At 40.3% G+C, this 21,793-nt stretch overlaps 1 protein-coding gene across 1 annotated transcript in view; it reads left to right on the plus strand.

Moving 5' to 3' along the window:
- The first annotated feature begins 9,266 nt into the window (after window positions 1-9,266).
- LOC145858053 (protocadherin-9) overlaps window positions 9,267-21,793 on the plus strand; it is a 36,135-nt gene continuing 23,608 nt past the window's right edge. The window contains exon 1 of the mRNA XM_082956103.1: window positions 9,267-10,054. The gene's annotated coding sequence lies outside the window, so the exon portion shown is untranslated. The remainder of the gene's footprint in view (window positions 10,055-21,793) is intronic.

A 21,793-nucleotide genomic window follows, 5' to 3' on the forward strand; every position in this document is an offset into this window, starting at 1 on the left:
TCTAAAGATCACTGACCATTTCGAATCCCACCGTACCTTCTCCAATGTGCAATCCAGTTTCCGAGCCGGTCACGAGTGCACCTCAGCCACACTCAAGGTACGAAACGTTATCATAACCGCCATCGATAAAAGACAGTACTGTGCAGCCGTCTTCATCGACCTGGCCAAGGCTTTCGACTCTGTCAATCACCGTATTCTTATCGGCAGACTCAATAGCCTTGGTTTTTCTAATGACTGCCTCGCCTGGTTCACCAACTACTTTGCAGACAGAGTTCAATGTGTCAAATCGGAGGGCATGTTGTCCGGACCTTGAGCGCTAGATACGAAACTAGATTTCCATATCTGCAACATATTCCTCGATGGCTAGATAACAATTATACATGAACAAGTCAACATCTTTGTCACTCTATGAAATACTTTAAAAGTACCAAACTGCACACACGCATGTATACACGTTTTTGTTTCCTTTTATTTATTTTTTTACAAACAATGAAAACTCACTATTTCTATGAAATATTCTTTGGGGCATGTCAAAACAGGTCATATCTCCATCCAAATATCAGCTCTTTGGTCTTTTCCTGGAGCATTTTAAATTTAAGTGTTTTTCTTCTCACTAAATGTCACTGACAGCTTTTGACAAGAAAACTTAAGTTAGCAACCTGTCATCCTGTATTTGTAAACAGCTTACATTTTCCTCTCAGATAGAAAAAGGGAGAAGGAGGTGAATTTTGACAGCAGGGAAGGTTTTTCTCCACAAACACCAACTCATGCATATACAATAGGCCATTTGTACAAACGGTATGACGCTTGTTTTTGTATCCTTTTTCTGAGAAGCAGTAGATTTATGATGTGCCAAGGTTATTTTAGCAGTTCAGCTGTTGCATTACATACCCAATAACCTAAACTACTGCACATTTCTGCTAAAGCTCAACTTAGGTCAAAAGCACAAGCTAAATCTACGTAGCCTAGATAGTGGGGGTTGATCAGCGAGGAATACTCATGTTTAAGTGGAGTCAAAGTTCCCTCACTACTTCTGTCTCAGGATGAATTCGTTTTGGTTTGTGGGGCTTGAACTTGGATGATCTTGGTGATAGCCCAGTGATTCATTGGCTACATCAAGCAGTGCATATGTTATATTGTGTTGCATGGGATACTGATTGATGTCTCTGAGTGAGAAGTTTGCTGTCCTACATTGTAGCAGGGTATCAGCACTAGGCCTAGCTTGCATTGTTGCCTGCATGTGGAATCCTGTAGCTCAGAGGTTGGTCCTAAATGCCTATAGTGCACTACTTTTGACTACTTTTGACCATAGGACTCTGGTCCAAAGTAATGCACTATAAAGGGAATAGGATGCCATTTGGTACACAGACAGAGTTCTCAAGGTTTTATATGCAGGTTTAAGTCATCAGCAGAATGAAAGCCTCGAGGAGAGCTGCCAAGATCAAGGGCAGGTGTAACAAGACGGACGACCTTTCACCTTTCATACCCGCTCTGTGACCTTGCTACAGTATTGCTGTTTCCGACCCTGGGCGTAGGACTTCCCCAACTAGATCAATCTGATGATGCATAGGTGTCTGTTTGAAAGCCTGCAGAGCTTGTAGTTCAATACTAGTGTGAATAATGAAACACACTGTGAGTCCCAAATGGGACCACGTCCCCTTATAGTGCACTCTTTTTGGTCAAAATGAGGAATAGGGTGGAATTTGGGATGCACAACACAAATCCATGCATGGACAAATACTGTGGTTGACCAAAACAATTATAAGGAAGTGTTGTTTATTCAAATGTGATATAAAGTACACCTGAAACCATCTAGTTTTGTTTTGAATATTCTGGCCATGCTATTCACAATGAGACCAATTATTCTACATTTCAACACATGTAGAGCCATGGGTTAGAGTCTAGTTGGACTGGTGCAACTCCCTTTTATCCACCCTAAATACTCAAATGCTTTGTTTGAATGCATGCCTGCCTTTTTTTAAAAGCACTTCCATATGTGTGAATAGCCACAATATTTCTGTACTGTACAGAATGTGGCAAACCCCAATTTCCAGGTAGGGGTCTGTGAATTCTCACCTTTGGAATGAGTGAATTCTAGCAGATGGCAAGCCTTTAGGGTCCATAGCACATAATGGACACTGAATTACAGTCCAGAGGGAGATGAGATGCCTGACAACCTCCGAACTTTGGTTCCATCTGGTGAATCCTAAGCAAGGACAGTGAAAAACAAACATGCAAGATACGCTGGCTAGCCGTTAGGTAACATCTTGCAATGCAAACCTGATCCAGAATTACACAAAATAAGTGATTTTAGTACAAGATATATTGCATTTATTATTCTCTGTTATGTTGGGAGGTAACGGGTGCACAACCAGAAGCAATCATGCACTTTAAATATGAATGAATCTAATTCATTAAATAATTAATTATTTTTACAAATGACCTCGACTAACCTGTACCCCTCCACATGGACTCGGTACCAGTACCCCCTGTATATAGCCTCGTTATTGTTACATCTTCTTTGGTTTATGTCACGTCCTGACCAATATTTAGGTATTATTTGTATTATATTTGGTCAGGACGTGGCAGAGGTATATTTGTTTTGTATTATGGGGTTTTGTGTGTGGTGTAGTGGGGTGTGTTAGTTTTGGTATAGGTTCTAGGTTTGTTTTTCTATGTGTAGTTTTGGGTGCTGGACTCTCAATTGGAGGCAGGTGTTTCTAGTTGCCTCTGATTGGGAGTCCTATAAGTAGGTGTGTGTTTGTTTGGTAGGTTGTGGGTAGTTGTATTTGCACTGTGTTTATTATGCCTGTAAAACTGTCACTAGTCTGATTTAGTTTTCTTGTTTTTCCTCCGTGTTCACATTCATTTAATAAATTAAGATGATGAGCACTAACTCCTCTGCGTATTGGTCCACGTTCTCCGACGATGATTTCGCTATATTGTCTGACGACGAAGAAATCTGTGACAATTTATTTGGTAAATATTTTCTTAACTCTATTTCTTGAACTGCATTGTTTCAGTAAGCATTTCACGGTAAGGTCTACAGTTGTTGTATTCAGCATTTCACGGTCAGGTCTACACCTGTTGTATTCAGTGCATGTGACAAATAGCATTTGATTTGACTTGATTTGATGTGAGGGTGAACAGTCTGTTATTAGTTGTCATGGGTGAGAGATACCGTGGTGAAACATTAGTTGCCCTCCGGTCCTCTGTATAACAAAAATTACATTATGGCATTACTGTATTATTCAAAACCAATTCTAGATAGGCCTACACCGTGATATGTTCATTAATATAACTGCAACCTTATGGCCTAATCCTAACTTTACATCTGTTTGTGTAGATTTCCAATTAACATGAATGCTGTGCGTGTGGACTGACCATAAGTTTCAACCATATACAGAGGAGATACATACATTTCAGAATGGACATATACTTTATATGCATTGGACATTGAAGTAAGCTATTGTTGCCGTACTAAAATCACAATATTACCAACAACAGCTGCAAATCCCAATAAAACTGAACTGTTTTTTTGAAGTTCCCTTTCTTTGCTTTGTCTAACAACACTGGTGAATCTATTAAAGATGTTTTGTCGGTCAGAGTGCAGTATTTATTTACTTTCATAGAACAAACATTGAGCCCACTTTCAGACACATTCAACATATGCAGTTACCCATACTGGCAAGCATTTGCTAGCAAGTTTCTCATGCTGGCTTTTCCCGGGCATGTCCAGGGTGGATGCCTAGCAATTTACAGTAGCTATAGTGAAAGAATACCATGGTATTGTTTGAGAAAAGTGCACAATTTTGAACATCAAAAGTTATTTATTAACAAATTAGGCACATTTGGGCAGTCTTGATTCAACATTTTGAACAGAAATGCAATGGTTCATTGGATCAGTCTAAAACTTTGCAAATACACTTATCCCATCTAGCGCCTAAAATCTAAATTGCATCTGGGCTGGAATAATACATTATGGCCTTTCTCTTGCATTTCAAACATGATGTACAAAAAATATATAAAAGAACGGTTGGTTTGTTCTTTGTATTATCTTTCACCAGATCTGTTGTGTTATATTCTCCTACAATCCTTTCACATTTCCATAAACTTCAAAGTGTTTCCTTTCAAATGGTACCAATAATATGCATATCCTTGCTTCAGGGCCTGAGCTACAGGCAGTTAGATTTGGGTATGTCATTTTAGGTGAACATTTAAAAAAAGGGGCTAATCCTGAATAAAGGACAAAATTCTGATTTACTCAACTTTTAAGGATATAATTCTGACTTACTCAACCTTTAAGGACAAAATTCTGACTTTCTCACCATTTAGGGACAAAATTCTGACTTACTCAACCTTTAAGCCCAAAATGAATAGGCTTTATTGTGAGAAGACATGCAAAAAGACACAATTATTTTTAATTTTTTATATTTAACTAGGCAAGTCAGTTAAGAACAAATTCTTATTTGAATGCTGTGAGTGAGTGAAAGCCTCCTTCACTCATGCTGCCAAACATACCCTCGTAAAACTGACTATCCTACCAATCCTTGACTTCGGTGATGTCATTTACAAAACAGCCTCCAACACTCTACTCAGCAAACTGGATGTAGTCTATCACAGTGCCATCCGTTTTGTCACCAAAGTCCCATATACTACCCACCACTGCGACCTGTAGGCTCTCGTTAGCTAGCCCTCACTACATATTCGTCGCCAAACCCACTGGCTCCAGGTCATCTATAAGTCTTTGCTAGGTAAAGCCCTGCCTTATCTCAGCTCACTGGTCACCATAGCAACACCCACCCGTAGCACGCGCTCCAGCAGGTATATTTCACTGGTCATCCCCAAAGCCAACACTTACTTTGGCCGCCTTTCCTTCCAGTTCTCTGCTGCCAATGACTGGAACAAATTGCAAAAATCACTGAAGCTGGAGTCTTATACCTCCCTCTCTAACTTTAACCATCAGCTGTCAGAGCCGCTTACCAATCACTGTACCTGTACACAGACAATCTGTAAATAGCACACCCAACTACCTCATCCCCATATTCTTTATTATCTTGCTCTTTTGCACCCCAGTATCTCTACTTGCACATCATCATCTGCACATCTGTCACTCCAGTGTTAATGCTAAATTGTAATTACTTCGCCTCTATGACCTATTTATTGCCTTTACCTCCCTACTCTTCTACATTTGCACACACTGTACATTGATTTTTCTATTGTGTTATTGACTGTACGTTTGTTTGTGTAACTCTGTGTTGTTTTTGTCGCTTTGCTTTGCTTTTTATGGGCCAGGTCGCAGTTGCAAATGAGAACTTGTTCTCAACTGGCATACCTGGTAAAAAAAAGGTGAAATAAAAAATAAAAGAATGAAAAAAAAAAATAATAATAATGACTGCCTACCAAAAAGCAAAAGGCCTCCTGTGGGGATGGGTGCCTGGGAATAAAAATTAAGAAAAAGATATTGTCTCTATAAAACAATGTGGTTTGTCATTTTACCCTACATTGACTCGGAATCACAACAAGGTTGCTAACACAATAATGACCATCTAATTCCTATTGTTGTACATCAAGGGAGTGTTCTCCAAAATATATAGAAAGACAATATGCTGTATCCAATTGCAGCCCCTTTCTCGCTTGCTGTGTATAATCTAGCCCCCATTCAAGTCTTTGTAAATCACTATATACTCACAAGCGGTGTTCTTCATGAATACATTTCACTGCTGTGATTATACAACAGGCATTGGCAATAGGAAGCTAGAGCCGGCCATATAAATAAACTGCATAGATATGATTACAAGACACAGACACACTGATCCATTCCAAACCCACTGTTTGGCTAGTGCTACGCATGGTATTATAGACAAGTCTCACCCGCCTACTCCACCACCACCAAAAATAAAGTCTCAACATTATTTGGCAAGACATATTTGTTTGGTAAAACGCATTGGTCTTTCTATGGTGAAAAAGCTGAATGTTTCCACTTATGTGAATATTGTCCCTCTCCCCCACCCAAAACGCAATCTCGACATTATTTGTTAAGACATATTGGTCTTTCTACTGAGTAACAGTTACCATAAGATGCCTCTCCAGAAAAACATCTGTTTCCACTTATGTAATGGCTGTAAGATGTCAGTTCATATTGATGCTGGTGGAGCTGTCACAAGGCATTAATCCAACCCTGTCTGTGGGCCATGCAGTCTGTCAGCTTGTTCAGTAGGCTACATCTGAGGCTAGACGGATGGAGGACAACACAGTTCAAATGGACTTCACGCCTTCACATCCTTAATACAGTGCCTTTTAAAACACCTCAGATTGTCCTTCACAGCATTAATTCAGTACATTATAAATTACCTCAGATTGTCCTCCACAGCATTCATTTAATACAGTGCCTTTAAAACACATCAGATTGTCCTTCACAGCATTAATACAGTGCCTTTAAAACACATAAGCTTGTCCTTCACAGCATTAATACAGTGCCTTTAAAACTAGGCTAGGGGGCAGCATTCGGAATTTTGGATTAAAAAGCATGCCCAAAGTAAACTGCCTGCTACTCAGGTCCAGAAGCTAGGATATGCATATAATTGGTATATTTGGATAGAAAACACTCTAATGTTTCCAAAACTGTTAAAATAATGTCTGTGAGTATAACAGAACTGATATGGCAGGCAAAAACCTGTGGAAAATCCATCCAGGAAGTGCTATTATTTTGAAATGCATGTTTTTCCATTGAAAGCCTATCCACCATACAAAGACTTATGATGCAGTTCAACATCCCTATGGCTTCCACTACATGTGGCCAGTCTTTAGGCATTGTTTCAGGCTTTTACTCTGAAAAATGAGGGAGAAACACCACTTTCAATGGGAGTGCGCCTTTCTTGTTTTTCCTTTTCTATTGACGAAGCTATCGTCCGGTTGAAATATGATAGATTATTTATGACAAAAACAACCTGAGGATTGATTATAAACATCGTTTGGCATGTTTCTATAAACTTTTATGGTACTTTTTAGATTTTTCGTCTGTCTGTTGTGACTGCACTTTGTTCCAATGGATTACTGAAAAAAACGCACCAACAAAACGGAAGTTTTTGGATATAAAGAGGGACATTATCGAACAAAACAAACATTTATTGTGTAACATGGAGTCTTGGGAGTGCAATCATATGAAGTTCATCAAAGGTAAGTGATTCATTTTATCACTATTTGGCTGATAACTGTTTGTAATGATTTGTCTGCTGGGCGCTGTTCTCAGATTATCGCATGGTTTGCTTTCGCCGTAAAGTATTTTTGAAATCTGACACAGTGGTTGGATTAACAAGAAGTTACTCTTTAAACCGATGTATAACACTTGTATGTTTCATGAATTTTTATAATGAGTATTTCTGTTTTTGAATTTAGCGCTCTGCAATTTCACTGGATGTTGGCCAGGTGGGACGGTAGCGTCCCACACCCAATAGAGAGGTTAAAACACATCAGATTGTCCTTCACAGCATTAATACAGTACCGTTAAAACACATCAGATTGTCCTTCACAGCATTAATACAGTACCGTTAAAACACATCAGATTGTCCTTCACAGCATTAGTACAGTACTGTTAAAACACATCAGATTGTCCTTCACAGCATTAGTACAGTGCCGTTAAAACACCTCAGATTGTCCAATGAGGCTAGTCTTGCGCTATATGAACATTTGACAGTCAAGTTTTATTCTGTTTATTTGTTAGAGATAGTTTCAGAAAAGCAGGTACTTGTTGCCAGTTTCAAACTCTTTCGTATCTTCTTGCTTTCATATTATAGAGGAATGTTACACAACATGTTTAGTTTCTTACAAAACACAAATCATCTATTTTACCTGCATTGAACAAGGGATGCCTCCCAAAACGGTGTCTATAGTGAACTACGTTTGACCAGAGCCCTACGGGCAGAGAGATTGCTTCCCGATGGGCCCTGGTCAAAAGTATTGCAATATATAGAGAATATGGTGCAGATGCAGACAAGGTTCTAAAATATGTTGCAGAACTGTCTGGGACTGTCTAAACTGTCTCTATTCAGATCCTTGTACCTTTGTGGCCATTGTCACACAGAACTGCCTATACAGACAAGAGTACATCACAAGGCTACATTGAAACTTCAATGTCCTTGTTTTTGAAAGAAAAGCACTTTTTTTGTTCATTAAAATAACATCAAATTGATCAGAAAACCAGTGTAGACATTGTTAATGTTGTAAATTACTATTGTAGCTGGAAACGGCAGATTGTTAATGGAATATCTACACAGGCGTACAGAGGCCCATTACCAGCAACAATCACTCCTGTGTTCCGATGGTACGTTGTGTTTAGAATTTTAAAAGGCTAATTGATCATTAAAAAACCCTTTTGCAATTATGTTAGCACAGCTGAAAACTGTTGTCCTGATTAAAGAAGCAATAAAACTGGCCTTCTTTAGACAAGTTGAGTATCTGGAGCATCAGCATTTGTGGGTTCGATTACAGGCTCAAAATGGCCTAGAAACAAATAACTTTCTTCTGAAACTCGTCAGCCTATTCTTGGTCTGAGAAATGAAGGCTATTCCATGCGAGAAACTGAAGATCTCGTACAACGCTGTGTACTACTACCTTCACAGAACAGCGCAAACTGGCCCTAACCAGAATAGAAAGAAGAGTGGGAGGCCCCGGTGCACAACTGAGCAAGAGGACCACTACATTAGAGTGTCTAGTTTGAGAAATGGACACCTCACAAGTCATCAACTGGCAGCTTCATTAAATAGTACCCGCAAAACACCAGTCTCAACGTCAACAGTGAAGAGGCAACACCAGGATGCTGGCCGTCTAGGCATCTGCTGACATAGAGCAGATTTTATCTTATTTTATTTTATTTTGATCTCTTTTAGTCCTCATTTGAACTAATCTTCAAAGAGTCCTTAACATTAAAATACAATTTATAATACAAACACATTATCACATATAACACACTGTTACAATACTCAGTCTAAAAATATATATTGATTCTTCATCTACCATAGTCCAGCACAACTTTCCTATGTATTGTATTTAAATAGTTTTCAAGTATTGTTTAAATTTATATAATGAACGGTTTCTGGTTTGCTCAGATAAATTATTCCATTTCTTTATTGCTGTAAATTGAAATGTTATTTTGACTATTTCTATTTTCTGTCTGGATAACACATGGACAATCTATTCCTAGTATTTACTGAATGTCTGTCTCTTACCAACTGAATACCATTGTGAATAGAGTTTGGCTGTTTTAAATGGTGTATATTATGAAATAAAATAAGCATGTTTTTTTCAATTATCTTGTTGATTGATGATTAACCAAGAGCATTGCGCATGACTACAACAGGATAACCATATCACCGTTCTGTGCAATCTTCAGAAGGAACTGGTCTGTTACTTTATTTAACTAGGCAAGTCAGTTAACAACAAACTCTTATTTTCAATGACAGCCTAGGAACAGTGGGTTAACTGCCTTGTTCAGGTCAGGATATGATCTTGCAACCTCTCAGTTACTAGTCCAACACTCTAACCACTAGGCTACACTGCCACCCCACTCTGTGAAGCTGGGATTATCTTCCAGAAGGACAACAATCTCTGCAGCACTCCACTAATCAGGCCTTTATGGTAGAGTGATCAGTAAAAGGCACATGATGCTTTGAGTTTGCCAAAATGCACCTAAAGACTCTTAGACGATGAGAAACAAGATTCTCTGGTCTGATGAAACCAAGATTGAACTCTTTGGTCTGAATGCCAAGCGTCACATCTGGAGGAAACCTGGCACCATTACCTATGTTGAAGCATTGTGGTGGCAAAGATGAACGAAGGAAAGTACAGAGAGATCCTTGATGAAAACCTGCTCCAGAGCGTTCAGGACCTCAGACTGGGGTGAAGGTTCACCTTCCAACAGGACAACGACCCTAAGCACACAGCCAAATGATCACAGGAGTGGCCTGAAAATAGCTTTGCAGTAACACTCTTCATCCAATCTGACAGAGTTTGAGAGGATCTGTAGAGAAGAATGGGAGAAACTCCCCAAATACAGGTGAGCCAAGCTTATAGCGATCGAGGCTGTAATCGCTGCCAAAGGTGCTTCAACAAAGTACTGAGTAAAGGGTCTGAATAATTATGTAAATGTCATATTTCAGTTTTTAATTTGTAATAAGTTAGGAAAAATGTTGAAAAACCTGTTTTTGCTTCGTCATTATGGGCTATTCTGTGTAGATTGATGAGGGGGGAAAAACTATTTAATCAATTTTAGAGTAAGGCTGTAACCTAAAAAAATGTGAAAAAAGTGAAAAGGTCTGAATACTTACCGAATATTAATTTATTGACCCTAATAAGAATCTCTCTCTCTCTCTCTCTCTCTCTCTCTCTCTCTCTCATTTCAATTTAAGGGCTTTATTGGCATGGAAATGTATGTTTACACTGCCAAAGCAAGTGAAATAGATAATAAAGAAAAATGAAATAAACAACAACACAATTTACAGTAAACATTACACTCACAAAGTTCCAAAATAATACAGACAATTCAAATGTAATTTTATGTGCAAATAGTACAAAAGGGAAAATATATAAACATAAATATGGGTTGTATTTATAATGGTGTTTGTTCTTCAGTGGTTGCTCTTTTCTTTTGGCAACAGGTCACAAATCTTGCTGCTGTGATGGCACACTGTGATATTTCACCCGATAGATATGGGAGTTTATCATAGTTGTTTTTTTTTCGAATTCTTTGTGGGTCTGTGTAATCTGAGGGAAATATGTGTTTCTAATATGGTCATACATTTGGCAGGAGGTTTGTGGGCAGTGTGCACATAGCCTGTCTTCTCTTGAGATCCAGGTCTGCCTACGGCGGCTTTACTCAATAGCAAGGCTATGTTCACTGAGTCTGTACGTAGTCAAAGATTTCCTTAAGTTTGGGTCAGTCACAGTGGTCAGGTATTCTGCCACTGTGTACTCTCTGTTTAGGGCCAAATAGCATTCTAGTTTGCTCTGTGTTTTTGTTAATTCTTTCCAATGTGTCAAGTAATTATCTTTTTGTTTTCTCATGATTTGGTTGGGTCTGATTGTGTAGCTGTTCTTGGGCTCTGTATGTGTTTGTGAACATAGCCTCAGGACCAGCTTGCATAAGGGACTCTTCTCCATGTTAATCTCTCTGTAAGTAATGGCTTTCTCTCTCTCTCTCTCTCTCTCTCTCTCTCTCTCTCTCTCTCTCCTCTCTCTCTCTCTCTTGCTTCTCCTTCATTTTTGAATAAATACATTCCTTTGATTGGGTGGAAGACATGTTCATGCTGCAAGAGCTCTGATAGGTTGGAGGACATCCTCCGGAAGTTGTCATAAATACTGTGTAGGTCTATGGAAGGGGCTGAGAACCATGAGCCTCCTAGGTTTTGCATTGAGTCAATTTACCCAGAGGAGGACGGAAGCTAGCTGTCCTCCGGCTAAACCATTGTGCTACCCGACATAGTTCTGTTGAGGCATTCTCTATCTTTCACCCCCTGTTTCACCCTGCTGCACCACATTCTCTACATTTCACCCTGCTGCACCACATTCTCTAACTTTCACCCCCTGTTTCACCCTGCTGCTCACATTCTCTAACTTTCACCCTGCCATGCTCATTAAAAAAAAATCTAAGAATCTTACCTCATGTTAAACGCCACTGACCTCCACTTTAGTACACTACTTTTGAGCAGGGCCCTATGAGGGGAATAGAGCCTCACACTGGAGGTGTCATAATACCCATGAAACCTAGCGGTCAAACAGGGAAATGGTTTCAATCATTTTTTCCCATAGGGGATTTTAGAAACAGTTAAAATAAGGGCTGTGTTCGAGTAGACTTAACCTGGCGTGACGTTTTGATAACCATTTAAATCTCTCTCGGACAAGGTGATTTTATCAGTATATTTGGTTCTGTTTACTCTCAGATTCCAAAAATGGTAATTAGCATTAAAGTAGACATCATGCAAATGACAAATCTCTGCAAGCTGCTGCATGTCATCTCTAGCTGACACCTTTGCTAACATGTATTGTGTCAATTTAATATTTGCACAAAACAGTTCACATAATTATACATTTAAAGAAATGTAGCCAATGTATTAATTACTGCATTTAGCTATCTTTAGATAGATATTTTCCTTGAGTCGGCAGTCTCGTCCAGATCATCATGGCATTTGTAGTTCTTTATGACAGCCACATTAGCAGCTAATTAGCATTTCATTTTTGGGGGGTAAATACAAGCAAATATATTGATTAAAGTCACCTTGTCCTAGAGATAGTAAGCCTACACAATGCACAGCCCTTATTTAAATGTTTTTAAAATCCCCTATGGGAAAAATTAATGGGGGAAAAACTATTGGAACCATTTCCCTGTTTGACTGCTAGGTTTGATGGGTATTATGACTCATACTGTGGTACTCTAGTGGCTGCCATTCGGGATGGAGGCTCATTTTAATATCCTACAGAAAGAGCTAGAACTAGAAAAGGGCAGAGCTAACAGTGATTATACACATCCAGTACCAATCGGTAAAGTAGTCATGTCCCAAACTGCTGTAAACACTAATCCATGTGTTTGACATTCGCCATGTTGACTGGACTTGTTGAAATCTGACACAGGCCTCTCCCCATGCGACCTAATGAATATGTACCATTTATTTTTGTTTTGACCTCTCGTGTATGTTATTAATGAGAAAACTATTACTTGTCTTTGTTCTCAGCCAGGGTTGTTATTCAGTGTTGTTTTTCTGATGGACTTTAATATATTTACTCTAATTCCACTAATTGATGCACTGTCCATGAATAAATCTTCTCTTCGTAGAAAAGAACAACAGACAGACAGCAGTATTTTATTCCATTAAAACCTGAAAAGACTTCAAAGGCTGTGGACAGCAAAAAAAAAAAAAAAAAAACGACTGAATGAATTAACAAAATGGAAGGAATGTGTTTACAGCCGTCTAGATTTGCAAATGACTATTTATTTTGAGAAAAAGAGACTTATCAGAGGAGTACCAGACATCACTGCACACCTCAAAAAGAAGTTGTGTCTGTTGACACAAGGAAAAATAAAATGCATTTCTCGTTCAGGGAAAATTATCCCCCTTCATACGTATTTTCAGTTTACAAAGGCAATCAGCCAGGTTACGGGAAATTAATTGTGCTTTGTTTTTTTGGTTTTTTTTTTGTTGTTTTTTGTCTGTCTGCCTGAGTTTACCACCATTTGTTGTTGGTATTGTGTAAGAAGTACTAAGTGAAGAGAGGGGAACTTATTATTGTTATGATGTACCTCTCAATATCAATTCACTATTCAATATGTATGACAGGGCTATCTCTTTAGAAGCTGTTTTTCTTAATGATTTGTCCTGTACTTCACCTCACAGTGCAAACCAGTTGACTTCTAGACACTCAACACACTGTCTATTCTACTCAAGCGCTTCAATAACAACTCAAACAACTCCTCTTAGAAAATGCTCTGCTCTCAAACAATATGCTTTATAATGACAATGAATAAAAAAAATATTATAAAATGGAAGAAGAAGAGGCCGTTGGTTAGGGAGAGGAGCCACTTTAAATGGTAATTGTTCCACCTTGTTCCTGTATGAAAGCTGTCACAGTCCAGCAGCAGTGGAATAAATGAAACCCATGCAGGCAGACAAGCCCGAAGCATACATTCTCCCCAGCTCTGAGCAGCACATCCTCAATACTACATTCAGCCACCACTCTATCACTTTTGAAGAGTACTTGTCAAAAGGCTCTTCTTTAAAACAATAAACTGGTGTTAGTGCATGATGTTGTTCTGATGCCTAATTCCTCATCGTTCTCTTAACGTACGGGCTTGATGTCTGAATATATTTGACGAGTGGATCATGAATAAGCACTGACCATTTTCATCTGCCAGCAAATTAGTAAAGGAGATGGTTGACCAATATCCAACCTTCTGTAAGTCTGAATACACTGTGTAGATTCACTTCAGAGTCAAATCAAACTTTATTTGTCACATGTGCCGAAAACAACACGTGTAGATCTTTCCGTGAAATGCTTACTTACAAGCCCTTCACCAACAGTGCAGTTCAAGAAGAGTTTTTACTAAAGTAAAAAAAAAAACTAAAGTAACACAATAAAATAACAATAACGAGGCTATATACAGGGGGTACCGGTACCGAGTCAGTGTGTAGGGGTACAGGTTAGTTGAGGTCATTTGTACATGTAGGTAGGGGTGAAGTGACTATGCACAGATAATAAACAGCGAGTAGCAGCAGTGTAACAAACTAATGAAGAGTGGGGGGGGGGGTTGTCAATGTAAATCATCTGGTGGCCATTTTGATTAATTGTTCAGCAGTCTTATGACTTGGGGGTAGAAGCTGTTAAGGAGCCTTTTGGTCCTAGACTTGGCGCTCCGGTACAGCTTGCCGTGCGATAGCAGAGAAAACAGTTTATGACTAGGGTGACTGGAGTCTGACAATTTTTTGGGCTTTCCTCTGACACCGCCTAGTATATATGTCCTGGATGGCAGGAAGCTTGGTCCCAGTGATGTACTGGGTCGTACGCATTACCCTCTGTACCGCCTTGCAGTCAGATGCAGAGCAGTTACCATACCAGGCGGTGATGCAACCGGTCAGGATGCTCTCGATGGTGCAGCTGTAGAAACTTTTGACGATCTGGGGACCCATGCCAAATCTTTTCAGACTCCTGAGGGGGAAAAGGTGTTGTCGTGCCCTCTTCACAACTGTCTTGGTGTGTTTGGACCATGAAAGTTTGTTGGTGATGTGGACATAAAGGAACTTGAAATTCTCTACCTGCTCAACTACAGCCTTGTCGATTTTAATGGGGGCCTGTTTGGCCGGCCTTTTCCTGTAGTCCATGATCAGCTCCTTTGTCTTTCTCACATTGAGGGAGAGGTTGTTGTAACTTGTCTAATATCATGCCTGTGTTTTGGTGCGATGTTCCGGCACTCTCCGGCTTGATATTTATGGTTTAGAAGAGACTACTTAAACCTCTCCGAAACACTTCCGTGTCTCACATGAATTCACATTAGCATGTTCCTGCTGAAATTATCATCTTCACGTTCAGCAAGTGATCTGGTCATATTATTCTGGTGATGACAAGGCCATTTCCATCTCAGCTTTAAAACAGAGACGATTCGGGGGGGGGGGGGGATTATCATGGACAGATCCTAGTGGAAATAGTGAAAGTTGAATGCATTCCATCTGGTTACACATACGTAGCGAAATATAGTTGAATGACCACATTGTGGCTGTTATCATGATTTTAATGACCAATCTAACTTCCATTACGTTATGGGATTATGATAAAAGGGGTTCATAATGTTTTGACAGGAACAGATTGACACCTGGAATACGTCAGTCAAATCCAATCTAGACTTTACAAATAAACCATGCAGTTGCCTCGGCCCTAAAGAGTAAAAATCAAACATCACAAAAATGTTGCAATCCAAGAAATCCGTTAATCTGACTATGAAAACATTTTTATTTTCCATGGTAGCTAGTCCTTGATTCCCATCTCACATATTGGCTTACAAACACCATAGAAAACATAGCTGTTTGTGGATGGTTGGCATGGGGGAATGAGAAATGTCATAAATCAACATTTACCACCAGGCTGCGAGCCATTGGCTGATGGTTCACTGCTGCATCTCCTATGATTCTCAAATAGAACACTTCAGCATGTGGAATAACAGCCAGGTGATTGGCACCTCGTCGGCTCGGCTCTCTGTCTGCAGCCGCTGCTTTGATTGCATAGCATGTCAATATGACTTAATAGTTTTTCCTTTACAGCCTACATGGGCTGGGTTTGTGTCCCAAATGGAACCCTATTCCTTATGAATTGCACTACATGTGACCAGAGCCCATAGGATGTATTATGTGACCAGGGCCCATAGTGGTGTACTATGTGACCAGGGCCTATAGTGGTGTATTATGTGACCAGGGCCCATAGTGGTGTACTATGTGACCAGGGCCCATAGTGGTGTATTATGTGACCAGGGCCCATAGTGGTGTATTATGTGAGGTTAGAAGGATTACTTAATCTTATCCCAGGTATTCCTTAAAGAGGTGGGGTTTCAGGTGTCTCCAGAAGGTGGTGATTGACTCCGTTGTCCTGGCGTCGTGAGGGAGCTTGTTCCACCATTGGGGTGCCAGAGCAGCGAACAGTTTTGACTGGGCTAAGCGGGAACTGTGCTTCCGCAGAGGTAGGGAGGCAAGCAGGCCAGAGGTGGATGAATGCGGTGCCCTTCTTTGGGTGTAGGGACTGATCAGAGCCTGAAGGTACGGAGGTGCCGTTCCCCTCACAGCTCCGTAGGCAAGCACCATGGTCTCGTAGCAGATGCGAGCTTCAACTGGAAGCCAGTGGAGTGTGCGGAGGAGCGGGGTGACGTGAGAGAACTTGGGAAGTCCTCCCGCTGTTCCACCTCCCTTCAGAAGAACATGCTTACAGTATTTGTGACACACATGCCATCATGTCATCATTATTACCACCAACGCTGGTCAGAGTGATTAACAACATGCTGGTGATAAAGGTTTAATTCAGGCCTTCTAGCTAGCTAGGGGAAAGCTTTGATTTCCAGTCTGTTGTTTTGTCCCAAATGGCACCCTATTCCCGTAGGGCTCTGGTTAAAAGTAGTGTACTATGTAGGGAATAGGGTGCACTATTGGGTGTCTCTATTCTGTGAAGGGTAGTCATTTGGTCCCTTTCAATAACCACATTAAGGATATTACTGGAAGAAATACACCTCGCTGCACTCTAGTCTTGATGAAGGGGTTGATGAGAGCGGGTGAACTGAACTGACTTAAACAGTAGATTGGGTTCAAATTGTGTTTCAATTCATTCCAATTCAATGCAGAGTTGAGTTCAAATTGTGTTTCAATTCATTCCTATTCAATGCAGAGTTGGGTTCAAATTGAGTTTCAATTCATTCCTATTCAGCGCAGAGTTGGGTTCAAATTCAGTTTCGATTCATTCCTATTCAATGCAGAGTTGGGTTCAAATTGAGTTTCAATTCATTCCTATTCACGCAGAGTTGAGTTCAAATTGAGTTTCGATTCATTCCTATTCAGCGCAGAGTTGAGTTCAAATTGAGTTTCAATTCATTCCTATTCAGTGCAGAGTTGGGTTCAAGTTGAGTTTCAATTCATTCCTAAATGACACCTGTAACTGGATGTGCTGAACATGGCTCTAATAGGAGCATTCATGCGTTATGCCCAAGGTCATTGAGGAGTTTTCATTGAAAAGTAAATCATCTGATAAGGTTCAGCTAATTAGCAGTATGAGAGTGATGGGAGGAAGGTCCAGGATGAGAGTGATGTGAAGAAGGTCCAGGATGAGAGTGATGGGAGGAAGGTCCAGGATGAGAGTGATGGGAGGAAGGTCCAGGATGAGAGTGATGGGAGGAAGGTCCAGGATGAGAGTGATGTGAAGAAGGTCCCGGATGAGAGTGATGGGAGGAATGTCCAGGATGAGAGTGGTGGGAGGAAGGTCCAGGATGAGAGTGATGGGAAGAAGGTCCAGGATGAGAGTGATGGGAAGAAGGTCCAGGATGAGAGTGGGGGGAAGAAGGTCCAGGATGAGAGTGATGGGAAGAAGGTCCAGGATGAGAGTGATGGGAGGAAGGTCCAGGATGAGAGTGATGGGAGGAAGGTCCAGGATGAGAGTGAGGGTAAGAAGGTCCAGGATGAGAGTGATGGGAAGAAGGTCCAGGATGAGAGTGATGGGAGGAAGGTCCAGGATGAGAGTGATGGGAAGAAGGTCCAGGATGAGAGTGATGGGAAGAAGGTCCAGGATGAGAGTGGGGGGAAGAAGGTCCAGGATGAGAGTGATGGGAAGAAGGTCCAGGATGAGAGTGATGGGAGGAAGGTCCAGGATGAGAGTGATGGGAGGAAGGTCCAGGATGAGAGTGATGGTAAGAAGATCCAGGATGAGAGTGATGGGAAGAACGTCCAGGATGAGAGTGGTGGGAAGAAGGTCCAGGATGAGAGTGGTGGGAAGAAGGTCCAGGATGAGAGTGGTGGGTTGAAGGTCCAGGATGAGAGTGGTGGGAAGAAGGTCCAGGATGAGAGTGATGTGAAGAAGGTCCAGGATGAGAGTTATGTGAAATTCCAGGATGAGGCAAAATAAAGATGGTATCCCAAAGGGCAACCTATTTCCCATGTGCTGTGGGGCCTTGTCAAAAGTGATGCGCTACATAGGGAATAGGTTGCATTGGGTTGCATACTGTACCTAGTGTTCAGACAGCTCTCTCTAGTAATTATACTAATAATTCTACTACTAACAATAATAATAGTTATACAGGTAATATTAATAGTGATAATAATAACAATAATAATAATAACAATAATAGTAATAATTGTATTAATAGTCAAAATAATAGTCATAATAATAATAATAGTCATAATAGTAATAATAATATTAATAATAATAATAATAATAACAATAATAATAGTCATAATAGTAAAAATAATAATAGTCATAATATTAATAATAATAATAATAACAATAATAATAATAGTTATAATAGTAATAATAATAATACAAATATTAATAATAGTAATAACAATAATAATAATACAAATAATAAAAAATAATAATATTAATAATGATAATAGTAATAATAATATCAATGGTAATAATAACAATACTGGTAATAAGAATAGTGATATAATATTACTAGTAATAATACTAATAATAATACTGCTAATAATGGTAGTGATAATAATAATACTAGTAACAATAATAATACTAGTAACAATAATAAAACTAGCAATAATATTATTATTAATAACAGTAATAATAATACTAGTAATAATACTAATAACAGTAATACTGATAGTAATAATAGTAATACTATTTTTAATAATAATAATAATACTGGTAATAATAATAGTGATAATAATAATAATACTGGTGGTAATAATAATAGTGATAACAATAATAATATTGGTAATAATAATAGCGATAATAGTAATACTAGTAAAAATAATAATACGAATAATAGTAATAAAAAATAAAATAATAATTATTGTAATAATAATAATAATAATAATAATAATAGTAATAATAGTAATTGGGCATATGTATCAGTAGGAGGTGTCTGTCTTCCCTCAGTGAATATGACGTTATCATAGAGAAGTTGTTGGTGTCTTTATGAAGTGGTATCTGTCTTCCCTCAGTGAATCAAATCAAATCAAATCCAATTTTATTTGTCACATACACATTGTTAGCAGATTTTAATGTGAGTGTAGTTAAATGCTTGTGCTTCTAGTTCCGACCATGCAGTAATATCTAACAAGTAATCAAACAATTTCACAACAACTACCTTATACACACATGTGTAAAGGAATGAATAAGTATATGTACATATAAATATATGGATGAGCGATGGCCGAACGGCATAGGCAAGATGCAGTAGATGGTATAGAGTACAGTATATACATATGAGATGAGTAATGTAGGGTATGTAAACATTATATAAACTGGCATTGTTTAAAGAGAGTGATACATTTATTACATCGAATTTGTAATTATTAAAGTGGCTAGAGATTTGAGTCAGTATGTTGGCAGCAGCCACTCAATGTTAGTGATGGCTGTATAACAGTCTGATGACCTTGAGATAGAACCTGTTTTTCAGTCTCTCGGTCCCAGCTTTGAAGCACCTGTACTGACCTCGCCTTCTGGATGATAGCAGGGTGAACAGGCAGTGGCTCAGGTGGTTGTTGTCCTTGATGATCTTTTTGGCCTTCCTGTGACATTGGGTGGTGTAGGTGTCCTGGAGGGCAGGTAGTTTGCCCCCGGTGATGTGTTGTGCAGACCTACCCTCTGGAGAGCCTTACGGTTGAGGGCGGAGCAGTTGCAGTACCAGGCGGTGATACAGCCTGACAGGATGCTCTCGATTGTGCTTCTGTAAAACTTTGAGTGTTTTTGGTGACAAGCCAAATTTCTTCAGCCTCCTTCACCTGTGTGGGTGGACCATTTCAGTTTGTCCGTGATGTGTACGCCAAGGAACTTAAAACTTTCCACCTTCTCCACTACTGTCCCGTCGATGTGGATAGGGGGCTGCTCCCTCTGCTGTTTCCTGAAGTCCACGATCATCTCCTTTGTTTTGTTGACATTGAGTGTGAGGTTATTTTCCTGACACCACACTCCGAGGGCCCTCACCTCCTCCCTGTAGGCTGTCTCATCGTTGTTGCTAATCAAGCCTACCACTGTAGTGTCGTATGCAAACTTGATGATTGAGTTGGAGGCGTGCATGGCCACGCAGTCATGGGTGAACAGGGAGTACAGGAGAGGGCTGAGAACGCACCCTTGTGGGGCCCCAGTGTTGAGGATCAGTGGGGTGGAGATGTTGTTTCCTACCCTCACCACCTGGGGGCGGTCCGTCAGGAAGTCCAGGACCCAGTTGAACAGGGCGGGGTCGAGACCCAGGGTCTCGAGCTTAATGATGAGTTTGGAGGGTTCTATGGCGTTAAATGCTGAGCTGTAGTCGATGAACAGCATTCTTACATAGGTATTCCTCTTGTCCAGATGGGTTAGGGCAGTGTGCAGTGTGATTGCGATTGCGTCGTCTGTGGACCTATTGGAGTGGGTCTAGGGTGTCAGGTTGGGTGGAGGTGATATGGTCCTTGACTAGTCTCTCAAAGCACTTCATGATGACGGAAGTAAGTGCTACGGGGCGATAGCCATTTAGCTCAGTTACCTTAGATTTCTTGGGAACAGGAACAATGGTGGCCCTCTTGAAGCATGTGGGAACAGCAGACTGGGATAAGGATTGATTGAATATGTCCGTAAACACACATGCTCTGAGGACGCTCTGAGGACGTGGCTGGGGATGTGGTCTGGGCCGGCAGCCTTGCGAGGGTTAACACGTTTAAATGTTTTACTCACGTTGGCTGCAGTGAAGGAGAGCCTGCAGGTTTTGGTAGCGGGCCGTGTTGGTGGCACTGTGTTGTCCTCAAAGCGAGCAAAGAAGTTGTTTAGTTTGTCTGGGAGCAAGACATCGTGGTCCGCGACGAGGCTGGTTTTCTTTTTGTAGTCCATGATTGATTGTTGACCCTGCCCCATACCTCTCGTGTCTGAGCCATTGAATTGTGACTCTACTTTGTCTCTATACTGACGCTTAGCTTGTTTGATTGCCTTGCGGAGAGAATAGGTGCACTGTTTGTATTCCGTCATGTTTCCGGTTGCCTTGCCCTGATTAAAAGCAGTGGTTCGCGCTTTCAGTTTTGCGCGAATGCTGCCATCAAACCACAGTTAATGGTTGGGGAAGGTTTTAATAGTCGCTGTGGGTACAATATCACCAATGCACTTGCTAAAAGACTCGCTCACCGAATCAACGTATTCATCAATGTTATTGTCCAACGCTATGTGGAACATATCCCAGTCCACGTGATCGAAGCAATCTTGAAGCGTGGAATCCGATTGGTCGGACCAGCGTTGAACAGACCTGAGCACGGGTGATTCCTGTTTTAGTTTCTGTCTATAGGCTGGGGGCAACAAAATGGAGTCGTGGTCAGATTTTCCGAAAGGAGGGCTTTGTATGCATCGCGGAAGTTAGAGTAACAATGATCCAGGGTTTTACCAGCCCAGGTCGCGCATTCAATATGCTGATAAAATTTAGGGAGCCTTGTTTTCAGATTAGCCTTGTTAAAATCCCCAGCTACAATAAATGCAGCCTCGGGATATGTGGTTTTCAGTTTACATAGAGTCCAATGAAGTTCTTTCAGGGCCGGCGATGTGTCTGCTTGGGGGGGATATACACGCCTGTGATTATAATCTAAGA

The sequence above is a fragment of the Salmo salar genome, chromosome 09, assembly GCF_965601325.2.
Source record: "Salmo salar chromosome 09, fSalSal1, whole genome shotgun sequence".
In the NCBI taxonomy this organism is placed as follows: Eukaryota; Metazoa; Chordata; class Actinopteri; order Salmoniformes; family Salmonidae; genus Salmo; species Salmo salar.